The 26,670-nt window shown below is 37.6% G+C and overlaps 1 pseudogene; it reads right to left on the bottom strand.

The window, feature by feature from the left end:
- Positions 1 to 2,642: 2,642 nt before the first annotated feature.
- On the bottom strand, positions 2,643 to 5,198 carry LOC132178150 (RNA-dependent RNA polymerase 1 pseudogene; annotated as a pseudogene).
- Between the last annotated feature and the right edge of the window lie 21,472 nt (positions 5,199 to 26,670).

Raw genomic sequence — 26,670 nt, 5'->3', positions numbered from 1 at the left:
GGTAAAGCTGATAATGATGTGTGTCAGAACTGCAAACTACTCTGTATTGATTAATGGCAATCTTGTGGGTAAAATTTGGCCTACACGGGGGATTCGGCAAGGGGATCCCATTTCCCCCTACCTATTCCTCCTATGTGCCGAAGCCCTGAGTTCTCAACTAAGAAGAGCAGATGATGAGGGTGTTTTAATAGGTGTCCCAACCTCTAAACACGAACCCCGAATCAATCACTTGTTCTTTGTAGACGATAGCCTTTTATTTTGCAAGGCGGATTTGAATCATTGGGATCGGTTATCAGGAATATTAAACACATGAGCAGGCGTCAGGGCAAAGGTTGAATAAGGAGAAAACTAGAATTTTCTTTAGCTGGAATACACTCATGGAGATGCAAGAACAAATCTTGAGAGTAGCAGGGATCCCATCTTCCCAACGGTACGATACGTATTTGGGTTTGCCGGCTTTAGTGGAAAAATCAAGAATTAGCGCTTTCCATAGTATAAAGGATCGGGTTTGGTCGAGGCTCCAAGATTGAAAGCTCAAATTTTTGTCCCAGGCAAGCAAGGAAATTCTTCTTAAAGTGGTCATACAAACCATTCCAACATACAGCATGAGTATATTGTTGCTTCTAAAAACCCTATATTCAGAAAGCAATTCGCTGATGCAAAAGTTTTGGTGGGGACAACAATCAAATGAATCTCGAATTCATTGGATGAGTTAGAAGAGACTGGGAACACCAAAGGCACAAGGAGGGATGGGGTTTAGAGATCTTCATTGCTTCAACAAAGCTTTGCTTGCAAAGCAATATTAGAGATTATGGGAGAATAGGGACAATTTGGTGGCTCGGATTATGAAAGCAAAATATTACCCGAATTGTACGGTACTTGAGGCGAATTTGGGTAATAAACTGTCATTTGCTTGGCGGAGTAAATTCGGGGGATCTTGTGAAGGAAGATTTGATATGGCAAATTGGAAATGGGAATAATGTTCAAATTTGGAGAGACAAATGGTTGCCAATCCCGAGTACGTACAAGATCCTATCTCCTTCAGCTGTTTTGAACGAGGAGGCTAGGGTAAGTGAGTTACTAGAGCAAGACTTACAATGGTGGAATATAAGCCTTCTCAAGCAGATTTTTAATGAGGAAGAGATTCAGGTAATCTAATCTATACCAATTAGCTTAACAAATCAGCTGGATATCCAAATATGGAGGGATACTGTTAAGGGAGAATTTACTGTATGTAGTGCATACCACCTGGCCAAGGAGGTAGAAAATCAAGCAAAGGCTAAAAGTTCGGATTGTAAGAGAGAGAACAAGGTTTGGAATGGAATTTGGTCTATGAATGTTCCAAATGCATGGAAAAATTTTATGTGGAGGGGATGCCAAAATCTTCTCCCTACAAGAGAGAATCTGGTCAAGCGTAAGGTTATTAAGGAGCCATGGTGTCCAATTTGCAATCTGGAAGCTGAAACCATTTTCCACATTTTATGGGAATGCCCTTCTATGAAGGATGTGTGGGGGGCTAGCAAAAAGATTTTTCAGAAGCAAGGTTGCATTGAATCTGATTTTTTTCATCTAGTGGAAGATTTTTTCCAACGGTGCAATAAGGAAGATTTTAAACTTTTTGTGGCAATTGCTCGTAAGATTTGGTTTTGAAGGAACAAGGTTGTCCATGAAGGGGTTTTCTCCCATCTAGATGATATTGTACGAGAGGCAAAAGTAACCATAGAAGTCTTATCATCATAGCACCAACAGGATGGTTTACGAATTAATGAAACAGAGAGAGAGGGTACCAAAGTATGGAAACAACCTCTTGAGGGATGGGTGAAAGTCAATTGCAATGCGGCATTGGATATTACCAGAGGGTGCTTTGGAATGGGCATTGTCGTGCGAGACCACGAAGGGAAGGTGAGGGTAGCACAATGCTTATATAGGAGGGGTACGGTAGTACCTGCAGTGGCTAAAGCAATGGCTAGCTTCTATGCGGTCAAACTCTGCAAGGAAAAGGGATTTCATAAAGTATGCCTGGAGGGTGATGCAAAAGTGGTGAATTCCAAAACCCCCAACAATAATAGAGTGGGGCTGCTTATAGTGGATATAAGGGCGGAGCTCCTTGCTTTATCTCAATGGCAGTGTTCACATATCTGCAGAGAGGCAAATACCGCAGCACATATACTTGCAAAGGATGATCTCAATTGTGCTAAGGATAGGATTTGGGAAGGAGTAATCCCTGCAAGCATCAAATTAATTATAAACCATGAGATGGTGGCTTTACGTGGATAGTACCAATGGAGCTCTTATGCTCTGTTTTTTATTGTACCCATAGAGCTTTTTGCTTTATTTTGATTTTTCTCAATGAAAGTTATCGTCAATTTCAAAAAAAAAAAAGAAAGAGATAAACACAAGCTCTAAGGCTTAAAGGAATGATAAAACTCTGCAGAGTGTGACCAAAATTCTTATTGATTCAACAGTTGTTTATTACATGCTACTTCGTTCAATATTTATACTAACATGAAAATTTGGAAAGCAAGGAAATCTAAGCCTTTTAAGTAAAACTCCTAAAATTAATGAAAATTGCAATCAAATAAAATCCTAATGAACAATAGAAGCAAATCAAATAAAATCTTCATCAATCTCCAACTTGTTAATCACGACTTTCCTTCTTGGATCCTCGCCATTAATGTGTCAGCTGCTTGCAATCCAACTTTCATGCTTTCCTTCTTGGTCTCAGGCCCCTTCGGTTGGCTTCTTGGGAAAGGCTTCTTGGCTGCTCCGGAAAAACTTCTCAGGGGAGGCTTCTTTTGGCTTCTTGGAAGATGGTTGGCTGGAAAAGCTTCTCGACAAAGGCTTCTTGGCTTCTCAAAAGATGCATCGGTTTGGCCCCTCGGATGACCTCTCGGGACATCTTCTCGATTCCTTGGGGAGTCTTTCTGGACTTGGGCGAATTCTTCGGTAATTACAATCCTTGATGGCATGTGGCGTCCCACATCAATATAATTAGAAAAACAATATTTGATTTCAAGCCTTTTAGCTTCTACATTAGGAATCATCTCAATTTCATGCCTGCCACCATCCACAGTTTCCCACGAGGAGCTAAAAGATTGACCTAGTCTGGCAGCATATTTTGCCACATTCCTTATTTCACGAAAATCACCCATCCACTCCCTGATGTCTGCTGCAGTAAGACCATTTCTTGAAGCAAACATCCAAAGAGAATTTTCGTGTAATTGACTGTTTGAATAGGCAAGAAACTCAAACTTCTTATCACCAATAACTATTCCGTTTCTTAGAGTGGACAACATCCTCTCATAAATGCTAGTTCGCTTGTCCTCCTCATTCGCAGAAGATGGTGGAGGAGATAAAACTGTCGAGTGCAGTTCATCCAAGTCCTCATCAACAAAAGAAATGCGAAGAAAATTATCAATATCTTCAGGATAATTGCGCAAGATGCGATTGGAGAGACTCACCTCTGGATCACAGAAATATACTTTAGATGGAGTTATTTGAACCCTGTGTACATATACCATCCCGTCATCTAAAGATATAGTAGGATGTGTTGGAAGTCGCCTATCCGTGGCGTATCTTTTATACTGCTCACTAAGCCACCTTACAGGCTCATAGCAGCAGTCTTTTAAATGAAATAGTTTTTCCAAGGCACGTTCTATATACTCAAGTTTTACTCTCTTAGGATCGACCAACCGACAAAAATTGTTATCTATTGCTGGCCCAGGAAGACACCCATGCTGAACTAAGGAGTTGATCTTGAACAAGATTTTATATGGCAAGTCGAAGCCTGGAGGTGGAATCACAATGGGGACAAGACCTGAATTGCAGGAGAAATTAGACCCTTCATGCAGAACAAATTGGCCTTCATTTTCTTCATAGAGCATAAATTTTGGAATCCGACCGTCATGTGGAAGCTCCAAACATAGAGCAGAAGATTGGCCAATGCTACGTGAAGGAGTGAAATCAACTACTCGGAGCCACCGATAACGCCCATGAGCACAAGAGACATCTTTCTTATGAATCTTAGGAGCACCATGTAACTGGCCATAAAAATTCGAATTTGTTAAGAAAAATTGATAAAAAAAATTGACTGGCACATAAATCAGAGCAATTTCTACCAATTCAAAAGAAGATGGGACGCTTTCCCAACAGCATTATTTCATTAGATCATTCAAGGATGTAATGAAATTGGTAAACCAACAAGCTATAGAAATGAATATAAGTGCCCACACAACCATGAAATCAGGAAATGATTTGAACTACAGAAAGCGTAGAGGCAGCAAATTAACCTGAATGAGAAGAAACTTTGAAGTTTGGCCACGTGGTCGATGGAGCTTAATCTGCCAAATGCTGTCGTAGGACATTTCAAGCTTGTATGCTTCAGAGAGACGAGAAAGAAAGAAGAACCACTTTCTCTTTCTCAAATCAAATCTGACTGAAACATCTTCCTGTTTCCAGAGCACAGAAAATGTTTCTTTTGAAATCAGATATCCAAAGTGTAACGCTTTGATATCCATGCTATCAATGCTATGTAAGAAGAACTTGGCTTTGGTACAACAACAACAGCACAGAAAAAATGATTGTAAGCTGAAAGGAAAGCACTGCTGCTGTGGAAGACGCAAGTGTGTTAAGGAACCAATAGAGTCTGTTTTATAGTTGTTCTTATCTCTTCTCTTTAGTGTTCTAGTTGTATTTGTTTTACTTATTTGTATTGAATTAGGTCTCCTAGTTTGTATCAAGTTTGGGTTTGTCAAACTTGATTACAATTGTAACTCTTTGCCTATATATACAATGAGAACGAAGCTGAGACTTCATTCCGCCAAAAGCAATTTTCTTTGCTTTCTTTCATGGTATCAGAGCCTTACGGTTCATACCCCTCTCAATAAGATCCTTGACCCTCTCAAATTTTTGGGCCTTCTTCAACGGAATCAGCTTCTTCTCCAGGCAAATTCGCAGCTCTTCTTGCTGCCCTCAGATCACCTTTTCTCTTGCCGCACCTGCTGTACTGCACCAACATTGCCGCACTGCACCAGATTGCCGCACCTACTTTCTTTCTTCTTGCTGCACCAAATTACAGCCTCATTGCTGTTCTTCTCCTTGCCGTACCAGACCATAGCCGCATCTCCTTGCCGTGTCCTTGATACTGCACTCATGACGCAATCCAGCGACGCTGCTCTATCCTTCACAATGCCAAACATTGCGCATCTCTGTCAATCTAAGCTCGATGACAGCAACTATCTCGGATGGGTATTTCAATTTAAGCCCATCCTCAAAACTAACGGCTTGATGGGCATTGTTGATGGCTCTGAGCCATGCCCACCAAAGCTTATTCCATCTTCTCCGGACAAAACTACTCCTGATGTCCCAAATCCAGAATATATTATCTGGGAAAAGAAAGACCAATGTATTCTCAGTTGGTTCATTGCAACCTTAACTGCTCCACTTGTGCCTACTATTTATGGGTGTAAAACCTCCAATCAAGTATGGAAAACCCTTGCCACTCGTTATGCTTCTCCATCAAGGTCTCACGTCACTCAATTGAGACGCCAACTTCAGACTCTCAGACAAGGTAATAATCCATGTGTTACCTTTATTCGAAGTGCAAAATCCTTGGCTGACCAGCTAGCTATCGCCGGCAGCCCCATCACCGATGATGACCTTGTATCCTACATCATTGGTGGATTAAGCTCCACCTACAATTCTTTTGTCATGACCTACTCGATGATAACAAAGAATACCACTATGTCTCTTGAAGAATTTCAGTCTGAATTACTTGGACACGAGCAACTCATTGAACATCAGGCTGCCATTGATGAACCACAATCCTTTGCCATGACTGCTCAGAAGCCAGGTTACAAACAGAGATTCAACAACCAAAGGAAACATTTCTCCAATTACAGAAATTCCTATCCCTCAAAGAAGACTTTCAACGGATCTCCTGGTATACTCCCAACCCCTGCTTTCTCCCAAGGAAAAACTATTACTGGAAGCACTAGCAACTATACTCCAAGAAGCAATTCTCCCAACAACTACACTCCAAGGAGAAATAACTACACTACAAGGAGAAATTCTCAACCTGGCATCCTCTCATCCAACAAACCTCTTTGTCAGATATGTGGCCGCTCCAATCATCAAGCATTGGACTGCTTTCATCGCATGAATTATTCATTCCAAGGACGACATCCACCATCTGAACTTGCTGCAATGGTTTCTCAATCCAACGATCTACAAGATGAAGATGAATGGCTTGCTGACAGTGGAGCCAATACTCACATCACTAATGACTTGGAAAATCTAACTCTGCAGCAACCATATCAGGGTAATGAGACAGTAGCAGTAGGTAATGGTAATGGACTTGGTATCTCCCACACTGGCTCTTCCTCTTTTCTTCGCTCAAATCAACTCCTACATCTTAAAAATATCTTACATTGCCCTGATGCTACAACAAATTTACTTTCAATAAATAAATTTTGTCGTGACAATAATTGCCATTTTAAACTAACTGATACCTATTTCTTGATTAAGGACAACCTCACAGGGAAGATCCTCCTACAAGGGGCAAGTGAAGATGGTCTCTACCCATTAAGGCTACAACACTTCACCAAAAATAAAGTCAGAGCATTTACTGCGCAAATTGGGATCAGGGTGTCTTCTTCAGTTTGGCACAACCGCTTAGGGCATCCAAGTCATCAAATCTTGCAGCATCTGCTTCACAACTACTACCTTCCTGTGTCTTCAGTTAAGTCGAGTCAATCTATTTGTGTTTCATGTCAATTAGGAAAGAGCAAAAAATTACCCTTTATTGAGTCAAGTCGTATTACCACTGCTCCATTGGAGCTTATTCATAGTGATGTATGGATTTCTCCTTTATCTTCAATCAATGGAAGCAAATGTTATGTTATCTTTATTGATGATTTCTCTAGATACACCTGGCTATTTCCTCTAAAACTCAAATCAGATGTTTTTGAAACCTTTGTTAAATTCAAGTGTTTGATAGAAAATTTATTTTCCCTTAAAATTAAACAACTTCAAACAGATGGGGGTGGTGAATACACCTCTCATAACTTTACTAAATTTCTGTCAACACATGGTGTTCTTCATCGAGTCACATGTCCACATACATCTCAACAAAATGGAGTTTCAGAAAGAAAACATAGGCATATCATTGAATCTGGTCTTAGTCTCCTAGCTCAATCCCACCTTTCTTCTAAATACTGGGTTGAAGCTGTCAGTACTGCCGTGTATCTCATCAATAGATTGCCTACCCCTACTCTCCAAAATTCAAGTCCTTTCACCAAACTCTACAATAAGGAGCCAGACTACACCTTTTTAAAAACTTTTGGTTGTGCTTGTTATCCTCTCTTAAGACCCTATGCCAAACACAAATTGGAATTCAGAAGCAAACAATGCATCTTCCTTGGATATTGTACCCACCAAAAGGGTTACAAGTGCCTTGATCCCATCTCCAATCGTGTATATGTCTCTAGACATGTTATTTTTGATGAATTGGTGTTCCCTGCACAGAATAGAGCAGCATCTTCATCCCCTAACGGATCAGATCCTTCCCCTACAGGTATTGTTCTTGATCATTCTCATTTTTACTCTATGAATAATTCTGACTCTAATACTGTTCAGACCTCACCCCCAATCACCTTGCCTTCCCCAGCACAAGTACCTATTCTAAACACTCCCCTGACTACCCCTACTGCCGAATTACTACCACCTACCCCTGATCCTATCCCCCACCTAGATCAATCCTTACTTCAGCTTTTGCCTGCACCTACTGAACCAGCCTCTCCTCATATTGTCACAAGATCTATGACTGGAAACTCCAAACCTAAGTCTTTTCCCAACTATCAGCTATTCCTATCCTTAAAATCAACCAAGCATCCACTAAAATCCTTTCATGCTACACCCTTGCCTTCTATCCCTACCACATTTGCTCAGGCTGTTTCTAACCCTAAATGGTTTGCTGCAATGGAAAGTGAACTTCAAGCTTTAGTTGACAATGGTACTTGGTCTCTTTGCCCTAGACCTTCACATCGAAACATCATCAAGAATAAGTGGGTTTTTCGGCTAAAGGAAAAATCAGATGGCACTATTGAAAGATACAAGGCAAGACTAGTGGCTAAGGGTTTCCAACAAAGAGATGGTATTGACTACACTGAAACCTTCAGTCCAGTTATAAAACCAGCCACTATACGGATCCTACTATCCTTAGCAATCCACTACAATTGGCCCCTCAAGCAATTGGATGTCTCTAATGCCTTCCTTCATGGTTACTTGAATGAAGAAGTCCTCATGGAGCAGCCTACTGGTTTTGTTGATGCAGCTTTTCCAGATCATGTTTGTAAGCTCAAAAAGGCCCTCTATGGTCTAAAGCAAGCCCCACGAGCTTGGTTTCATAGATTGTCACAAGCTCTTCTCCATCTTGGTTTTGTTGGATCCTTAGTAGATACCTCTCTTTTTATGCTTCATCAAGGCTCTGTTCATATTTACATACTGATATATGTTGATGATATCATAGTAACAGGTACAGATTCATCTATCATGGAGACTCTCATCCACGGCCTTCAAATGGAATTTAAGTTGAAAGATCTTGGTTGCCTTTCATACTTCCTAGGCATCCATGTCCTTCGTGACAAAACTGGCTTGCATCTAAATCAAGGTAAATACATTATTGATTTACTTGATCGTGTGCAAATGCTTGGAGCAAAGCCCTATGCCGCACCCTGCACTTCAGGCAAGAAGCTCACCAAGCTTGATGGTGATACTCTACCAGATCCCACAACCTATCGTCATATCATTGGAGCTCTACAATACTGCACACTCACAAGACCTGACATAGCCTACACTGTCAATCAATTGTGTCAATTTCTCCATTGTCCAACTACAGAACATATGAAGGCTGCTAAAAGAGTTCTAAGGTATCTCAAAGGCACACCAGATCATGGCCTTCACTTCACTTCAGGTCCTCTTCAACTTCAGGCATACTGTGACTCTGACTGGGCAGGGGATCCTCTTGATCGCAGATCCACTACAGGGTATTGTGTTTTCTTCGGCTCCAACTTAGTATCTTGGCATGCCAAGAAGCAGCCTGTTGTCTCGAGATCTAGCACCGAGGCTGAATATCGTGCAATGGCCATTACAGCTGCTGAACTCTCATGGCTTCGAATGCTACTCAAAGAATTGCAAGTTTCTCTCCATGATCCTCCTGTACTCTGGTGTGATAACATAGGAGCTATTGCTTTAGCTTCTAATCCCATCTACCATGCTCGTACCAAACATATAGAAGTTGACTACCACTTCATCCGTGAGAAAATTCTTCACAAAGATCTTTGTGCTAGCTACATCCCAACTCAAGATCAATGTGCTGATATCTTTACAAAGGGCCTTACCTCCTCTCGATTTCTTTTCCTCAGAGACAAACTCATGGTTACTCCCCCTCCCATTCGTTTGAGGGGGGCTGTTAAGGAACCAATAGAGTCTGTTTTATAGTTGTTCTTATCTCTTCTCTTTAGTGTTCTAGTTGTATTTGTTTTACTTATTTGTATTGAATTAGGTCTCCTAGTTTGTATCAAGTTTGGGTTTGTCAAACTTGATTACAATTGTAACTCTTTGCCTATATATACAATGAGAACGAAGCTGAGACTTCATTCCGCCAAAAGCAATTTTCTTTGCTTTCTTTCAAAGTGCTCATATATATATACAGTCGATCTACAGACAAGAGCATGCTCAAGCTTCCTTAAACTTAGGAAATAAGTTGAGGGAATCACAACGTTGTTACTTGTCATTCCCGTTTTCCAAATCTGAATTTCTTTTACTATATTCCTACAAGTCACGGTCTCTCATGTGATTGACGAAATTGAGATGAAACTGAATTCTAAACTAAGAGAGTGATGAAATTGAGATGTCCACTTCTTGACCAAAGCAACGATCGAAAGAGAAGAAGTGTTGACTAAAAAACTTGGTCACCAAGGGGATGAACAGAATGTTTGGATTGTGATTGGCCAAGGTCACTTCACTTTACCAATCACATGGACCATGGCTTTTCAATCTGAAGCTCTCGTGGAAAGTGCCCTTTACCAATTGGAGTGGAAAACTTATTCAAAACTTAAGCAATGCCCATATGAATTGTACAGCATCGACGACCATTATCTCATTTAATATTTCTTTATGTGCGTAGAAGATACTAGAAAAACACATGCATTAATTCGCTTTCTTCTCTTTGTGTGGAAATAATGTAAGTCTATATAATACATGGAGGTTAAAGCCAAATTTAAGATATGTTCGTTGAAGACTTTTAAGTGTTTTTAATGCCATTTTTGTTTTTGGTTGTTTTCTTATGTGACATAAAAGTCAAAGCAATTTTTACATTTTGAAGAGTTCTTTTTGGTTATTTGTTAATGTCTTTAGTCTAAAAACAAAAAATAAAACAGAGAAAACAAAGTCGTCAATAAATATGAGCTAGGGTCATGTTTACTCCAGTGTGCAGGCATGGAGTATTAGATTACGAAAATCTTAGGTGTTCTCTCTGTCATATATGTATATTATTTTCTAAAAATTAGGTGAGAGAAATAAGAACCAGTTTTTTTTTTTTTTTTTTTTTTTTTTTTGTCTTTTTAGAAAATAACATCCACCTATGATTAAGAGAACATCAAAAGAAGATCTGGGTTCCATGGGGGAGGCTGGACCACCCCAAAGGCCATGGGGGTGGCTCATCCACCCTCACACCGGCCATGGGAGGTGGCTCCAGCCACCCCCTTGGCCCGGCCACCCCATTTTTTTTTTTTTTGTTTTATTTTGTTTTTGTTTTTTAATATTTTTAATTATTACTTTTTTTATAATATTTAATTTTTAATGAGTTTTTATTAATTTTTGAGTTAAATGCTAAAAACCTACCTATTGTTTTGGACACTTTATTTTTTTCCCCCCTAAGTTTTGATTTGTATCACATGAGGTACCTGTAATTTTGATAAAAACCAAATTAGTCATTCCATCCATTGACCGTTAGTTGACTTCACAGAAGTCCACGTCATTGACACGTGGACCAATTAAAATTCGATACCTGGCATAAATGGCCACGTAATCAATGATAACGTGGCCACCTAATTAAATTTTTTATTTAAAAAAAAAATTAAAATTTTTTTTTTTTTCATAAAAAAAAAAAAAAGCTGGCCGGATGGGAGTGGTTGAGCCACCCCCAATACCCACTAGGGGTGGCTGAAACCACCCCCAAACCACCATTGGGGGTGGTTTCGGCCACCCCCTTGGCTCCATGGGGGTGGTTTCAGCCACCCCCTTGGGCACCAAGGGGATGGCTCGGCCACCCCCAATGGGTACTGGGGGTGGCCGAGCCACCCCCAAATGGCCAAGGCGTGGCCTATGGCCACCCCCCAATTTTTTTTTTTCTTTTTTTTCTTTTTATTTGAAATTTTTTTTTTTTTTTTTTTACTTTTTTTTTTAAAAAAATTAATTAGGTGGCCACACCATCAGTGATGACGTGGCCACTTATGCCAAGTGTCGAATTTTAATTGGTCTACGTGTCAGTGACGTGGACTTTCGTTAAGTCAACTAATGGTCAATGTATGGAATGACCAATTTGGTCCTTATCAAAACTACATGTACCTCCTATGATACAAATCAAAACTTAGGGGGAAAAAAATAAAGTATCCAAATCCTAGAGGGGGTTTTTAGTATTTAACCCTTAATTTTTTTAAAACCTACTTTTTCATTGCTCAAAACGGTACTGTTTTGGACAACTGCAGCCATGCGGAGGAAAATCTTAGGTGTTCTCATGGTCATAGATGTATATTATTTTCTAAAAACTAGGTGAAAAAAAATAAGAACCAGTGTTTTTTTTTTTTTTTCCTTTTTTCTTTTAAGAAAATAATATACACCTAAAACTAGGAGAACGTCAAGAGAATACCTGTAAAACACCTAGCAATTCTCCTTTACAATATTACAAGTCTAAAGTCTTTATTCCATTTTACCAAAAATAGATAGAAATATAACTCATTCTTCCGTTATAACTTATAACGTTTCAGCACGAGTTGAGATTTTCGGCAGCTTGGGGTCATCCCAGCGTCTGCCAATTCTAATGTGGCCAATTTTTTTTTTTTTATTAAATTGAAGAAGAGAGATATTAAAAGGAAATCCAAATTTGAAATATTAGCACTAAATTTGAGGTATTAGCACCAAATTTAGGATGATTGAATCCCTTTTAGGTGATATAAATCCCTAAAAGTTTAACCTTACATCCTTAGATTTTAGTTTTGAATCCAAAAACAAATTTTGAGGCATTAAAAATTAAATATTTACTATAGAAATTTAACTAACAAAAAAAAATGCAAATATTATTATTATTATTATTATTATTATTTATGTCCTACGCTAGGCTGCCTTTTGGTAGCCGCATAGTAGGACTCTTCCAGCACACCCAAAGATGTATGTCGGAATTTCCACTCACAGTCACTTTAATGTTTCCTTTTTATGTAAAGTTGTCTATTGAAGATATTTATTTTTGTTAAAAGATAATAAGAAACTGGCACATGGTTTTCTATTTTATTTTTTTTTATTTTTTTATTTTTGCAAAAATGTCTTAAAAAATAGCAAAAAATATAAATAATAATAATAAATTTATTAAATTCAAATAACGGTCGATTTATGTCTTAAGGTGATGATAGGGGGTTTATCGAATTAAGCCAACATTAAACAATAACAAAAAAATTGGGAAAACTTCTGTAAGCCCTCCTGAACTTTCAATCGATTTAACAAACTCCCCCTGAATTATCAAAACTCTCACTTAGACCCCTTGAACTTTGGTTTGCTTTCACTTTGGACCCTTATATTAGTTTTCAACGTTAAAGTCAAACAGTTTCACTTTAATATGCTTATTTTACCCTCACCCCAAAACTACAACGTTTTGTGCCCTAAAACTACAACACATACCCAGCACAAAACGACATCGTTTTAGGCATTAAATTTTTTTTTATTTTTTTATTTTTAAAAAATAAAAATATTAAAAAAAAAACAAAAAAGAAAGAAAGAAAAAGACCAAATCAGGGTGGCTGGAGCCACCCCCTGGCCGGTATGGGGGTGGTCCGGGCACCCTCAAAAGGGCAAAAAAAAAAAAAAAAAAAAAAAGGGGAACGGGTGTTTTGGGGGTGGGGGGTGGTCCCAAGGGCCTAAGGGTGGTTTCGGCCACCCCCTATCGGCCGTATGAGGTGGCCAAAACCACCCCCAGGCCCTTGGGACCACCCCCAAAAGCACCCGATCCCCCCCCCCCCCTTCCCCCCCCACCCACCCCCCCATTTTTTTTTTTTTTTTTTTTTTTAAGGGTGGCCAGACCACCCCTTTGGCCATGGGGGTGGTTCGACCCCCAGACCGGCCAGGGAGTGGCTCCAGCCACCCCCTTGGCCGAAAATGGGGTGGTCCGGCCACCCCATTTTGGCCAAGGGGGTGACTAGAGCCACCCCAACTTGGTTTGTTTTTCTTTTTTTTTTTTTTTTTTTTTTAGTAATATTATGCTCAAAACAACGTCGTTTTGGGTTGGGTGGTGATGTAGTTTTGGAGCCCAAAATGACGTAGTTTTGGTTGAGGGTATAATGGGCACAAAATGTCTGTTTAACAGTAAAAACTAACAAATGGGGGGAAAATGATAGAGATTGAAAGTTCAAATGGGTAAAGTGAGAGAGTTTGAAGAACAAAGGGTGTTTATCAAATCGGCTGAAAGTTTGGGGGGGCTTACTGAAGTTTCCCCAAAAACATTTGAAATGTTTTGGTCGATTTGACAATGGGAATCACCCTATAACAATTTAAAATGTTAAATTTAGATAATATTGGTGATGTAATAATATTATTTTTAGTGTATTATTTCACAATTTTTTGTTTACACCAGGAGCTTAGTACCATTGAGTTATTTGGGCTTAAGAGAGTTCGTTTAGTATCAAACTTAACTATTCCTCCTCCAACAAAAATCAAAGAAGAAAAAACACAGAGGAGGGAAGAACGACATTGCCGTTCTTCCTTCCTTCCCCTTCCCATCCCTTATCCATCCTCTTTCCCCTAGTAACAATGCTCAGCGTCTTTTCTATAGTCTCTTGCGGTCTCCTTTTTGGCAATTTTGTTTTAGATCTAGATCTAGATCTAGTTTTTCATACTTAGATCTACTCATCTTCATTAGATCTACAAACGTAATCGCGCCTTCTCGGGGATGTCTACGATGTCATGCTCCTCCAATGCTGCTTAGGGTGGTTCTTTTTTTTTTTTTTTTTACTTTGATTTTATTTTTGTTCTTTTGTCCTAACCTTTGGGTCGAGGATGTGTTTTTTCTTTTGAACTTTAGGCTGAGGAGGAGTAGATTGGTGTGAGAGATTATCTCTCATGGACGGAAAATAAAGTTTTGAAAATTTTGGCTACCTATGTCTTAGATCTAGTTTACCTGAAATATATCTATTATATAAATGAAGTTATACATAAGTTAGCAGATGCTGATGTCATAAATAGTATTTGATTGTAAAAATTTTCTAATTATATTTATGACTTTGTAATTTCATAGCTTTTGACTACATTATATCAGACCTATATACTTTGTAATGTAATAGCTGTTATGTTCTTGATATTCTATCAATGAAATCTAAACCAAAAAAAAAAAAAACTATTTATTATAATTTTTTTTTTTGTTATAGTAAATTATTTTTTGTTATATCAGAAACTATTTTTTGTTAAAAAAAGAAAGAAACTATTCCTCCAACTCTCACGTTTCTTTTCAATAACTAATATTATAATTTAATTTCAGAAAGGAATAGCAAAAAATACAAATAGTAATAATGAAAAAGAAAGAAAGAAAGAAAAGAAATGTTGATGTCAATAAACTCAAATAACTGTTGATTTATGTCCTATATAGTAACGGTTGGGTCGATCGATTTAAACCAAAATTAAACAACAAAAAATAGTCATCTGATTCTCATATATTTACCCACCATAAAACCATTTTATATATTAAAATTTTGTGTCACTATCATTCTAGTAAAAGTTTTGCATAGCTAGTGAACCCGAGTATGAAATTGTTAGAAAGTTTTGGCCTATTTAACAATTTAGAAAAATTTTCATGAGCAACCTATATATAGACAAGAGCATGCTGCAGCTTCCTTAAACTTAGGAAATAAGTTGAGGGAATCACAACGTTGTTACTTGTCATTCCTGTTTTCTAAATCTGAATTTCTTTTACTAAACAGAAATGTCACAGCAGCAAAGTCACTGAGTTCTGATGATGTGGACCGGCCAATCCCCAAACTGACAAAAAAACCTAAACAGAAGAGAGGGATCGTACCTTTTTCTTCCCATGATCGTACCTTTTCTTTTACTATATTCCTCCTTGCTTGACAAGCTTTAAACTCAAAGAATGATGAAATTGAGATGACCACTTCTTGACCAAAGCAACGATCAATAGAGAAAACGTGTTGACTAAAAAACTTGGGCACCAAGGGGATGAACAGAATGTTTGGATTGTGATTGGCCAAGCTTCTTCAGTTTACCATTTGGAGTGGAAAACATATTCAAAACTTAAGGAGTGTCCATGTCAATTGTACGGCATCGATCAACAACCATTATCTCATTTAATATTTCTTTGTGTTCATCGAAGATTCTAGAAAAACACGTCTGTTTTCTTCTCTGTGTGTGAATAATCATTTAAGATATGCTTGTTAACTTGTTTGCGAGAGTGTTGAAATGTTTATATAGATTGTTACATGTGCATGACTTCAAGTCGTTATTCCATTTTTCCAAAAATATTTAGAAATAAAACTCATTCTTCCGTTAATAAGAAACTAGCCTCAAACCCGCGCCAAGTTTTTTATAATAATTTTTTATTTTAGCGAAAATATCTTATAAATGAATAGCAAAAAATGTAAATAATAATAGTGAAAAATAATTTAAACAACATTAAAAAGACAATAAAAAGTCTGAAAAGTTTTGGTCTAGTAATTTAACAATGCTAGCCACCCTAAAACAATTTAAAAAGTTAAATTCACATATTGTACAAAGGTAATCCTATTATATTTAGGTTACGTTTGTTTTGCCGTAAAATGATTTACGGAAAATGTTTTACGTATTTACGGGTGTTTGCTGCGACGCACAATAATAGTCAACGAAAAATATTTTCCCTTTGACCGAAAATTCTTCTTTAATTTTAAGAAAATGGTTTACGGTTTTTAAAACTGTAAACCATTTTCCGACTTTGCGCATCTCATTCTAGAATCGACGGACCATGCCAAGACCCGCCTAGGACCCGCTCGGGACCTCCCCGGGACTTGACTAGGACCTGCCCGGGACCTCGCCGTGACGCGCCCGGGACTTGCCCAGGATCCACTCAGGACCTGCCCAGGACAAGACCAGGACCTATCGGGACCCGCCCGAGACTCAACGGGGACTTGACTGGGACCCGCCCGGGACCTCGCCATAACCCGCTTAGGACCTGACCGGGACCTCCCTGAGACTTGACCGGGAGCCTCCCGAGACTTGACCGGGACCCGCCCGAGACCACGCCGAGAGCTGACTAGGACCCGCCCGAAACCTGCCCGAGACCTCGATGGGACCTGAACGGGACCCGCCTAAGACCCGCCCAGGACCCACCTAGGACCTGCCCGAGACATGACCGGGACCTGTCAGGACCCACCCGAGACTCAGTGGGGACTTGACCGGGACCTGCCTAGGACCTGACAGAGACCCGGCTAGGACCTGCCTGGGACCCACTCGGGACCCTGCCCGGGACCTCCCTGGGACTTGACCGGGGAGCCTCCCGAGACTTGGCCAAGACCCGCCCGAGACCAGGCCCTGACCTGACTGGGACCTGCTTGGGACTCGCACGGGACCTGACCGGGACCTGCTCAGTCGGGTCCTAGTTAGTTCCCAGTCAGGTCTGGGTGGGGTCCCAGGCATTTCCAGGTGAGTCCCAGTCAAGTCCGAGGCGTGTCCCGAGTTGGTTTGGTAGGGTCCTGGTCGGGTCCCAGGCAGCTCACGGCGAAGTCCTAGGCAACTCCTGGGACTTCGCCGAGACCTGGTCAAGTCTCAGGCGGGAATTTTTATATTTTATTTTTGAAATTATTGTATATTAGTATTTTTATGTTGTGAATATAAAAAATATTTGTGATTTTTCATGCGCGCGCCAAACGCTGGAAAATGTTTTAATCGTAAGATGTTTTCCTCTAAAATGACTTCCCTGAAAATATTTTACGACGGAAAATATTTTACACCGAAACAAACGGAGCCATAGTGTCTTATTTAACAACTTTTTATTCAGTGTCGATGCTTATTATTGGGCTATCTGGGCTTAAGAGAGCAAACTTAACTATTCCTCTTCCAATTCTCATGTTTCTTTTTCAATAACTAATACTATAATTCAATTTCAAAAATCTTTTTCCGAAAACTTATTAGAAAAGAATAGCAAGAAATATAAATAATAATAATAATTAAAAAAATAAAACATAAAGAAAATAAATGTTATAGAGGAATCCATTAAACTTAAACAATCATTACAAAAAAAATAAAAAATAAAAAGGTGTATTTGTGGCATTTTTTAAATACTATGAATCACATAATAAACGTCAGGAAATATAATCCTCGTGTTTATTTTCTAGCCATTTCTTTATGCCAACAGGCTGCAACCCGTCAATAAATTTATTCTAGTAGATCTTTTTTTCGCCATTAAATCTTTCCTAGCACATACTCATTTGCCAGCAAAATTGAAACTTTAATGGCACATGTTCATGCGTCTTGAAGATGCACTATTCTTCGCACATGCCCCCATGTGCCTGGAAAGTGCACTTTTGCTGGCACAAGAGCATGTGCCATCAAATTAGTATAATGTATTAAAAAATTTGGTTATACGGGATTAATTTTTTTTTATAAAGCCTCAATTGAGGACTTTGTCTTCTCATGTATTTATCCCCAGGCTTATTTTATACAAACAACTATATTCTTATCTTAAGATAATGTTGTATGATAAGCCACTATAAAAAAACCAATTTTTCTTGACTGGGATTTATTGACATGTTAAGCCCCTTCATACATCAGTAAAGTTTATTGACGTAGCATTCTTGACGTGTGTTCAATGTTAAAAATAGGGGAGTCACAAAATGGGATTTCTTGACGTGTGACTATCTGCCACGTGATTAATTCTTGACGTGTCAAAACTGACACATCAATAAATTTACTAACACGTCAATAAATTATTGACGTGTTAGAAATTGATACATCAATAAATTATTGACATGTCAGAAATTGATACGTCAATTAATTATTGACATGCCAGAAATTGACACATCAATAAATTTGTGGACGTGCCAATTTCAAAACGTCACTAAAGTTTAAAACTTATTAAAAAATAATTTTTTTTTAATTGTTTTCACCATCATCTCTTTCTCTCTCTCTCTCCCCAAAGAGAGAGAAAGAGAACCCTTCGTTGGAGAAATGAAGGGATCCCTTCATTTCTCCAGCACTGGATCCCTTCATGGCCATGGCAGAAAAATCAGACCCAAACAAGCACATCACAAAAAATCAAACCCAGACCAACAAGAAAAATCAGACCGAAACAAGCACATCAATGCCACATGTGACACGTCAATAAATTCTTGACGTGTTACATTTGACGTGTCAAGAAATTTTTTCTCTTGACGTGCTACATGTGACACGTCAAGAAATTCTTGATGTGTCACATGTCACATGTCAAGAAAATACATTGAAAATAGTAAGATAAAAAAAATGATATGATCACTTATTTTTAAAAAAAATACTATTCAAATTATTAATTATTATTTATTGACATGTCATTCTGACACGTCAATAATTATTGACTTGTCAAAATGACACGTCAATAATTATTGACGTGTCAAAATGACACATCAATATTTATTGATGTGTCACAGTTTGCCACGTCACTAATATATATAATATATATTTTTTTTTAATTTAAACGAATTTAAATTTACCAATGTGGCAAAAAGTGGGTTACTGTAGACCCGTCAATAAATCCCTTTTCTTTGTAGTGAGCGCTGAATGTTACACATTTAAACCTCTTAACTCGCATATGTTAATTCTTTAGCATTGTTATTTGTTTGATTTTGTTTTGTTTTTGTGTTTCAGGGCTTTAAATGAAAGATGTAAGAATTACATTGAAAATTGGGACAAAAACACATTTTGAGAGCATCTTGAAGGCCTAGGATCGAGCATATAGCATTTGGGCTCGAGCGCACCAGCGCTCGAGCGCATATTAGCCTAAGCTCGAGCGCACATGCGTTCGAGTGCACATCCCTTAAGCTCGAGCGCACACGGTTTCCAGAATGCGGCAAGAGTACTTTTACAGCTTAGATTAGGTTTTTAGTCTCCCACTTGGACTGGGACACTGACCTACGATTTTTCTAGGGTTTCTAGGGTTTTTAGGGTTTTCCTAATCTCTATAAATAGGCCTCTAAACATTGTAGAAAGACACACTGCTACCAAGAGCAAAAATTGAGCAAATAGTTATTGGAGCTAAGCAGAGTCATGAGCGGCTAAAATCCCTTCGTGGAGTATTGATGTAACCCTATCGAAGTACAATGATTTGATTGTATTTTTATTTACAGATTTTCAGTTTATGCATGGTTGTACAACTATGAGAATTGCTACAGTTTGATTTTGTTCTTAATATTTAAATGCAATTGTTCTTAAATTCCAAAATCAATATTAGTGAAATTCTTATCTTGTATTAGAAAGTCTTTTACTTTTATTAAACTCAAATCATTCTTATTTTATGTGATTATGGGGATGATGATTATATAACGGTTTTTAATTAACATATGATCAATAGGATTAGATAGGCCACACCTAGGAAAGACGGATCGTACACCCTAGTCTAGTGTAATTTAGGTAGACAGTCTGTGCCAACCGAAGATGGGTTATGCTATTCCATTGATTGTATGAAACTTATTAAAGAATTAGATAATTCATACTTAGGGAAGATAGGTCGTACCGCATCTTAGTGGTTGGGTGGACGATCCGTGCCAACTAAAGATGGATTATACTAATGCTTTAATAAGGTATTTTCTTGTTTAATTATAACATGAAAAGAATAAATTTCTGTGATTAAATATGATTAACTTTCGATGTGCGAATAACGGTGAAGTCAATACTGTACTCTCTCTCACTCTTATATATCAAATCTCTTTTACATTTATGCACTTTAGTTACAAAATCAATTAATCATCTTTGGTTGAGTTACTTTTAATCTTAATAAACTTGATAACAACCCCCTACAGTCCTTGAGGTTCGACACCCTCTCTATAGCCTTATCCTACAAGGATTCGTCCTATTGTGAGTTGTAAATTATTATTGATATTATTTTGAAAAAGACCACGTAATTGTATACAAGAATTCAAAAGACATACAATCAAAATAGATTGAGATACAATAAAAACAATATGAGATTATGTGATAAGATTATCTCATGCAGTCTCTGACTTGATTTCAAACTCTGATTTGGTCTTCTATCCCTTCTCCTCGAAGCCTTTTATGATATCGGTGATCTCCTGAGGCTTAAACTACAAACACAAAACAATGAATAAATGAAAGAATCAAAAAACACATCCACCAGATTCGATCAAATCCAATAAAAAAAAAAAAAAATCTAAAACGCCATTTCCAATCAAACAATCGAACAATAAAAAATATAGGGTTTTTTTTACGAATGAGTCTCCAACAAATTCAAACCATAACCAACAAAGCCACCACATAAATCAAAATCCAACAATTCCAAAATCAAAACCCTAAATTGAAGTCTTACAAATTAAATTAAGCTAAAATATGAGAGAGAGCAAGAAGAAAAACACACCAGGTGCGTTCGAGCAGGCTAGAGACGAGTTGGCGGTGGCGCAAGCTGCTCGATGGAGAGAGGAATAGCGCACAACTGAGAGCTAGAGAGAGATAATTTGTGAGAAGAAAAATGTGAGAGAACTGCATATATATGCATGTTTAAAGAAAAAGAAAATAACAAAATAACAAAAAAAAAAATTAAATTAAATAATTAAAAAAAAAAAAAATTTAAACAAAAATCTGAGGATTTCATTGATGAAATATCACGGGCATAAAGCTCTTATAGAACATAGCAAAATTGTAGCCACATGCTATGAGGTTACAAAGTTATAGATACAAACAAAAATTCTTATAATCAAGTGCTATCTATGATTTCAATCTTCGCTAACCCATATACAAATACAGTGAAAGAGCAGACTAGATCTAAGACATGGGTAACCAAATTTCTTAACAAAATTTATTTAAACCAGCCGTGAGAGATAACCTCTCACATCAAACTATCCAGACCGTGAGAAATTACCCCTCACACCTAATTATTCCTCCTCGCTCATGAGGACAGATCTAGAGGGAAAAAACCTCTTATTCAAAATAAAAAACACAAACAAACAACCAGCAAGCAGCAACAGCTGCTGATGAGGAGATGAATGGCACAACACAGTGGAAGGTGAACAGACGCATAGCAGAGAGGTCGAAGTTGCTGATCTGGTCGGAGACCACCTACAAACATAAAAAAAAAAAAATAATAATAATAATAATAATAAAATAATAATAAAATTAAAAAAAAAACAAAAAAAAAATAAAAAAACAAAAGAGAGACGGTTGGAGTGGGGTGTAGATGGGGAAGGAGAGAGGAAGAGGGAGCAGATCTGCTCCCTCCTCCTCTCAAATCTATTTCATGAGGAGAATGGCCAAGAAAAGAGACAGATTTTAGGGATACATACAATGCGGGCCGGGGAAATTACCTCTTTTTATAATTTTTCGCATCCCAAATGGGAAATTGCCCGTATACCCCATCAAAAGCATTAAACAAAATGCACTTTCCTGGAATATTGATGTAGGACGATGTTTATCTTTATTTTCGGTAAAAACGAAAATAAAGAAAATATCAAAAATAATATTGGAGCAGCGCCGCTTGATCAGAATTTTAGCTATTCTCAAACAATGGAAGTACAAAAGGAAAGATTGCCACGATTCTCGCTGATTGTCAATTTTATATTAGGATTTTATTTTATTTTATTAGGATTTTATTTCCTTTCCTTATTAGGATTAGGTTTACTACTACTATAGGATTATGTTTACTTTCCTACTAGGATTAGATTTACTTTCTCTACTAGGATTAGATGTACTTTCTCTACTAGAAGTAGGTTTACTTTCTCTACAAGTATTTCTCTTCTATAAATAGGCGTGCCTATTATGTAAAACTCAATCAATTGAATTATAATCAAATCAGAGAATTCTCTCTCAAATACTCTGCGGAGTTTTATTTTTTCTTAGCCTGCGGGCTTGTTTTATCTTTTGGGTAGAAGACGAAGACGCTTCTCCTTGCAGAATCAAAGACGCTGCTCTTTGATTAGTTACCTTAGTCTTCTGCTACGTCAGTTGATATCAGAGCAGGCTTTATCCTGATCATGGCCAATCAGCGCAACGGTGACAAACTTCTCCAACAACGCCGCTTGTAGGGGAGGGGCTCTTTCGAAAGCCAAATTCATGGGGTATCCGAGCCGGTATTATCCGGATTCGATGGCCAACTTATACTACAACAACAACTTCTATAACGACGCCGTTCGTGAGAGGGATGTTGTTTCGAGATCCGACTACCAGCGATACATCAAGCGATCAGAGGGTCCTTGGAGAACCGAATTCCAAGAGCTCAAGCAGACAGCGCAGATGATGCAACAGGAGGTGCGCCAATTGTGGGAGTCGTTTGAACGCAGGCAGATGCGTGTCCATTGGAATCATAGAGACACTCGGGAGTACCGGATGAATGACGATCTCCCTTCATTCGATGGTTATCTTCACATTGAAGATTACCTTGACTGGATAATGGAGGTAGAAAGATTCTTTGAGTACATGTGTATTCCGGAAGAAAAGAAGGTGAAGTTGGTGGCTTATAAGCTCAAAGGTGGAGCATCCGCTTGGTGGGAATGGTTGAAGCTCTCTCGATCCAGGGAAGGAAAAAGACCCGTGACATCTTGGCCTAAGATGAAGCGGTTACTCAATGCCCGATTCCTACCACCAGATGACTATGGGATCCGAAGGGAACCCGTTCGATATCTGTATGTTGACCGATTCCGTGAGGATGACGTAAGCCACTTTCGTCATGTCCATAATCATCTTCATAACTCTCCAAATAGGCCCTTCGCCTATGAAGAGAATTTTAATTATGGTGAAGAAGTTGTGGAAGATGTTAAGTTGGTTGAAGAAGTGGAGTTGCCATCAGAGAAAACATATGTGCAGCCACCATCATTGATTCCAACGACTACATCAATGGAGGAACAGCTACCGCCTCCTCCACCACAAGTGCAACTTCCTCTACCACAGTTACAACCTCCTCCACCACAAGTGCAACCTTCTCCACCACAGATGCAACCTTCTCCACCACAAGTGCAACTTCCTCTACCACAGATGCAACCTACACCACAGGTGCAACTCATCACGATCATCACAAAAATTGACGATTCTTTTGAAGAAAACAATGAAGTTGAAGATGATACCCAAGAAGAAATCGTTGGAGGAATTTTGGTGGAAGTAGACGAAAAGGAAAAATCATGTCTTGATTCTATCTATATAGATTTCTCCAAGTACTTTTCTTCAGAGGAGCCACATGTGCCATGTCCCAAAGAAAACTCGAGGACGAGTTTTTTTCAAGTGGGGGTGTCTGATGTAGGACGATATTTATCTTTATTTTCGGTAAAAACGAAAATAAAGAAAATATCAAAAATAATATTGGAGCAGCGCCGCTTGATCAGAATTTTAGCTATTCTCAAACAATGGAAGTACAAAAGGAAAGATTGCCACGATTCCCGCTGATTGTCAATTTTATATTAGGATTTTATTTTATTTTATTTTATTAGGACTTTATTTCCTTTCCTTATTAGGATTAGGTTTACTACTGCTATAGGATTGTTTACTTTCCTACTAGGATTAGATTTACTTTCTCTGCTAGGATTAGATGTACTTTCTCTACTAGAAGTAGGTTTACTTTCTCTACAAGTATTTCTCTTCTATAAATAGGCTTGCCTATTATGTAAAACTCAATCAATTGAATTATAATCAAATCAGAGAATTCTCTCTCAAATACTCTGCGGAGTTTTATTTTTTCTTAGCCTGCGGGCTTGTTTTATCTTTTGGGTAGAAGACGAAGACGCTTCTCCTTACAGAATCAAAGACGCTGCTCTTTGATTAGTTACCTTAGTCTTCCGCTACGTCAAATATAAATTTATGCCAGAAAAAAAAAAATTAAATATTTTCCTGGCTTATGTCTAGCTTACGCTAGGAGAATCAATTTATTTAATGTCGTATATATATACGCCATGCAATTTTTTTTTACAAAACAGTGGCGCATCAGAAGCAGATAAATTTTTAAAATATTGACTCTTTGCCTATATGCCAGTATTAAAAGGATAGAAATGGGGCTTTTTTTTTTTTGTTTTTTGAAGTGAATTAAATTATGCCCTATAGTGATGGTAGGGTCGATCATAATTTTTTTTTTTAGACATTTGCACACAAGAGGGGGGAAGGGAGATTCGAACTAGTGACCTTCACTTCATAAGGCGTCGTCCCTAGCCGATTAAGCTACCTCTTGAGACGATCATAATAATCCAACATTAAATAACAAAACACAATTAAGAAAACAATGCTACTTCTCATAGATTTAGCAACCCTAAAGCCGTTTTATATGTTAAATTTTGGTTCTTTTTCAACCCACTTTTTATTAACCACATTGTTCGTAAAATTGTACGTTGTACAACTATTGAACGATATGTACCTGCATATGAAATTGTTAGGTTTAGGCCTATTAATAATTTTACGTACCCACCCCAAAACCATTTATAAGGTTAAATTTTGGTTATTAGAAGTGTAATATTATTATTTTTCTGTGCACCATTTAACAGTTTTATTCTTTAGCATTAATATTTTTAATGGTTTTGGGGTGGCTAAATTGTTAAAGAGGCCAAAACTTTCTAACAATTTCATACTTGGGTTCAGTAGCTGTGCAAAACATTTATTAACATGAAAGTGACACAAAATTTTAATATATAAAATGGTTTTATGGTGGGTAAATATGTGAGAAGTAGATGACTATTTTTTGTTGTTTAGTTTTGGTTTAATTTGATCGACCCAATCGTTACTATAGGATATTAATCAACAGTTATTTGAGTTTATTGACATCAACATTTCTTTTCTTTCTTCCTTTTTCATTATTACTATTTGTATTTTTTGCTATTCTTTTTTGAAATTAAATTATAATATTAGTTATTGAAAAGAAACGTGAGAGTTGGAGGAATAGTTTATTTATTTATTTAACAGTAATCGTTCAGATTTCATTGATAGAATATCCAGAACATAACATATATTACATCACAAAGTATATAACTCTGATATAACATAATCAAAAGTTATGAAATTACAAAGTCATAGATACAATCAGAAAATTCTTATAATCAAATACTATCTATGACATCGGCATCCGCTAACTTATGTACAACTTCATTTATAAAACAGATTTGTTCCGGATAGACTAGATCTAAGACTTAGGTAGCCAAAATTTCCAAAACTTTATTTTTCAGCCATGAGAGATAATCTCCCACACCAATCTTCTCCTCCTCGGCCCAAAGTTCACAAGAAAACACACATCCTCGACCCAAAGGCTAGGACAGAAGAACAAAAATAAAATCAAAGCAAAAAAACAAAAACAAAAACCAACTATAAACATTGGTGGAGAAGCATGACATCATAGACATCTCCAAGAAGACGCGACTCCGTTGGTAGATCCAATGGAGATGAGTTTATCTAAGTATGAAAAACTAGATCTAAATTTAGATCTAAAACAAAATTGCCAACAACAAAGACCGGAAGAGATTACAGAGAGACGCCAAGCATTGTTACTAGGAGAAAGATGAGGGAGAGGGACAGCAAAGGGGGAGGAAGGAAGAACGGCAATGTCGTTTTTCCCTCCTCTGTGTTTTTTCTTCTTTGATTTTTGTTGGAAGAGGAATAGTGAAGTTTGATAGTAAACGAACTCTCTTAAGCCCAAATAACCCAATGGCAGTACTAAGCTCCTAGTGTAAATAAAAAATTGTGAAATAATACACTAAAAATAATATTATTACATCACCAATATTATCTAAATTTAACATTTTAAATGGTTATAGGGTGATTCCCATTGTCAAATCGACCAAAACATTTCAAATTTTTTTGTTATTGTTTAATGTTGGCTTAATTCGATCAATCCTATCATCACCTTAAGACATAAATCGACCATTATTTGAATTTAATATATTTAATATTATTATTTATATTTTTTGCTATTTTTTTTAAGACATTTTTGCAAAAATAAAATAAAATAAAAAAATAAAATAGAAAACCATGTGCCAGTTTCTTATTATCTTTTAACAAAAATAAATATCTTCATTAAACAACTTTACATAAAAAGGAAACATTAAAGCGACTGTGAGTGGAAATTCCGACATGCATCTTTGGGCGGTGTGCTTGGAATTTGGAAACATTATAAGTTATAACGGAAGAATGAGTTACATTTCTATCTATTTTTGGTAAAATGGAATAAGGACTTCATACTTGTAATAATCTAAAGGGGAATTG

Source organism: Corylus avellana, chromosome 4, assembly GCF_965113065.1.
Source record: "Corylus avellana chromosome 4, dhCorAvel1.hap1.2, whole genome shotgun sequence".
In the NCBI taxonomy this organism is placed as follows: Eukaryota; Viridiplantae; Streptophyta; class Magnoliopsida; order Fagales; family Betulaceae; genus Corylus; species Corylus avellana.
The sequence above is the reverse complement of the archived record's forward strand: the minus strand, read 5'-3'. Positions and strand labels throughout refer to the sequence as shown.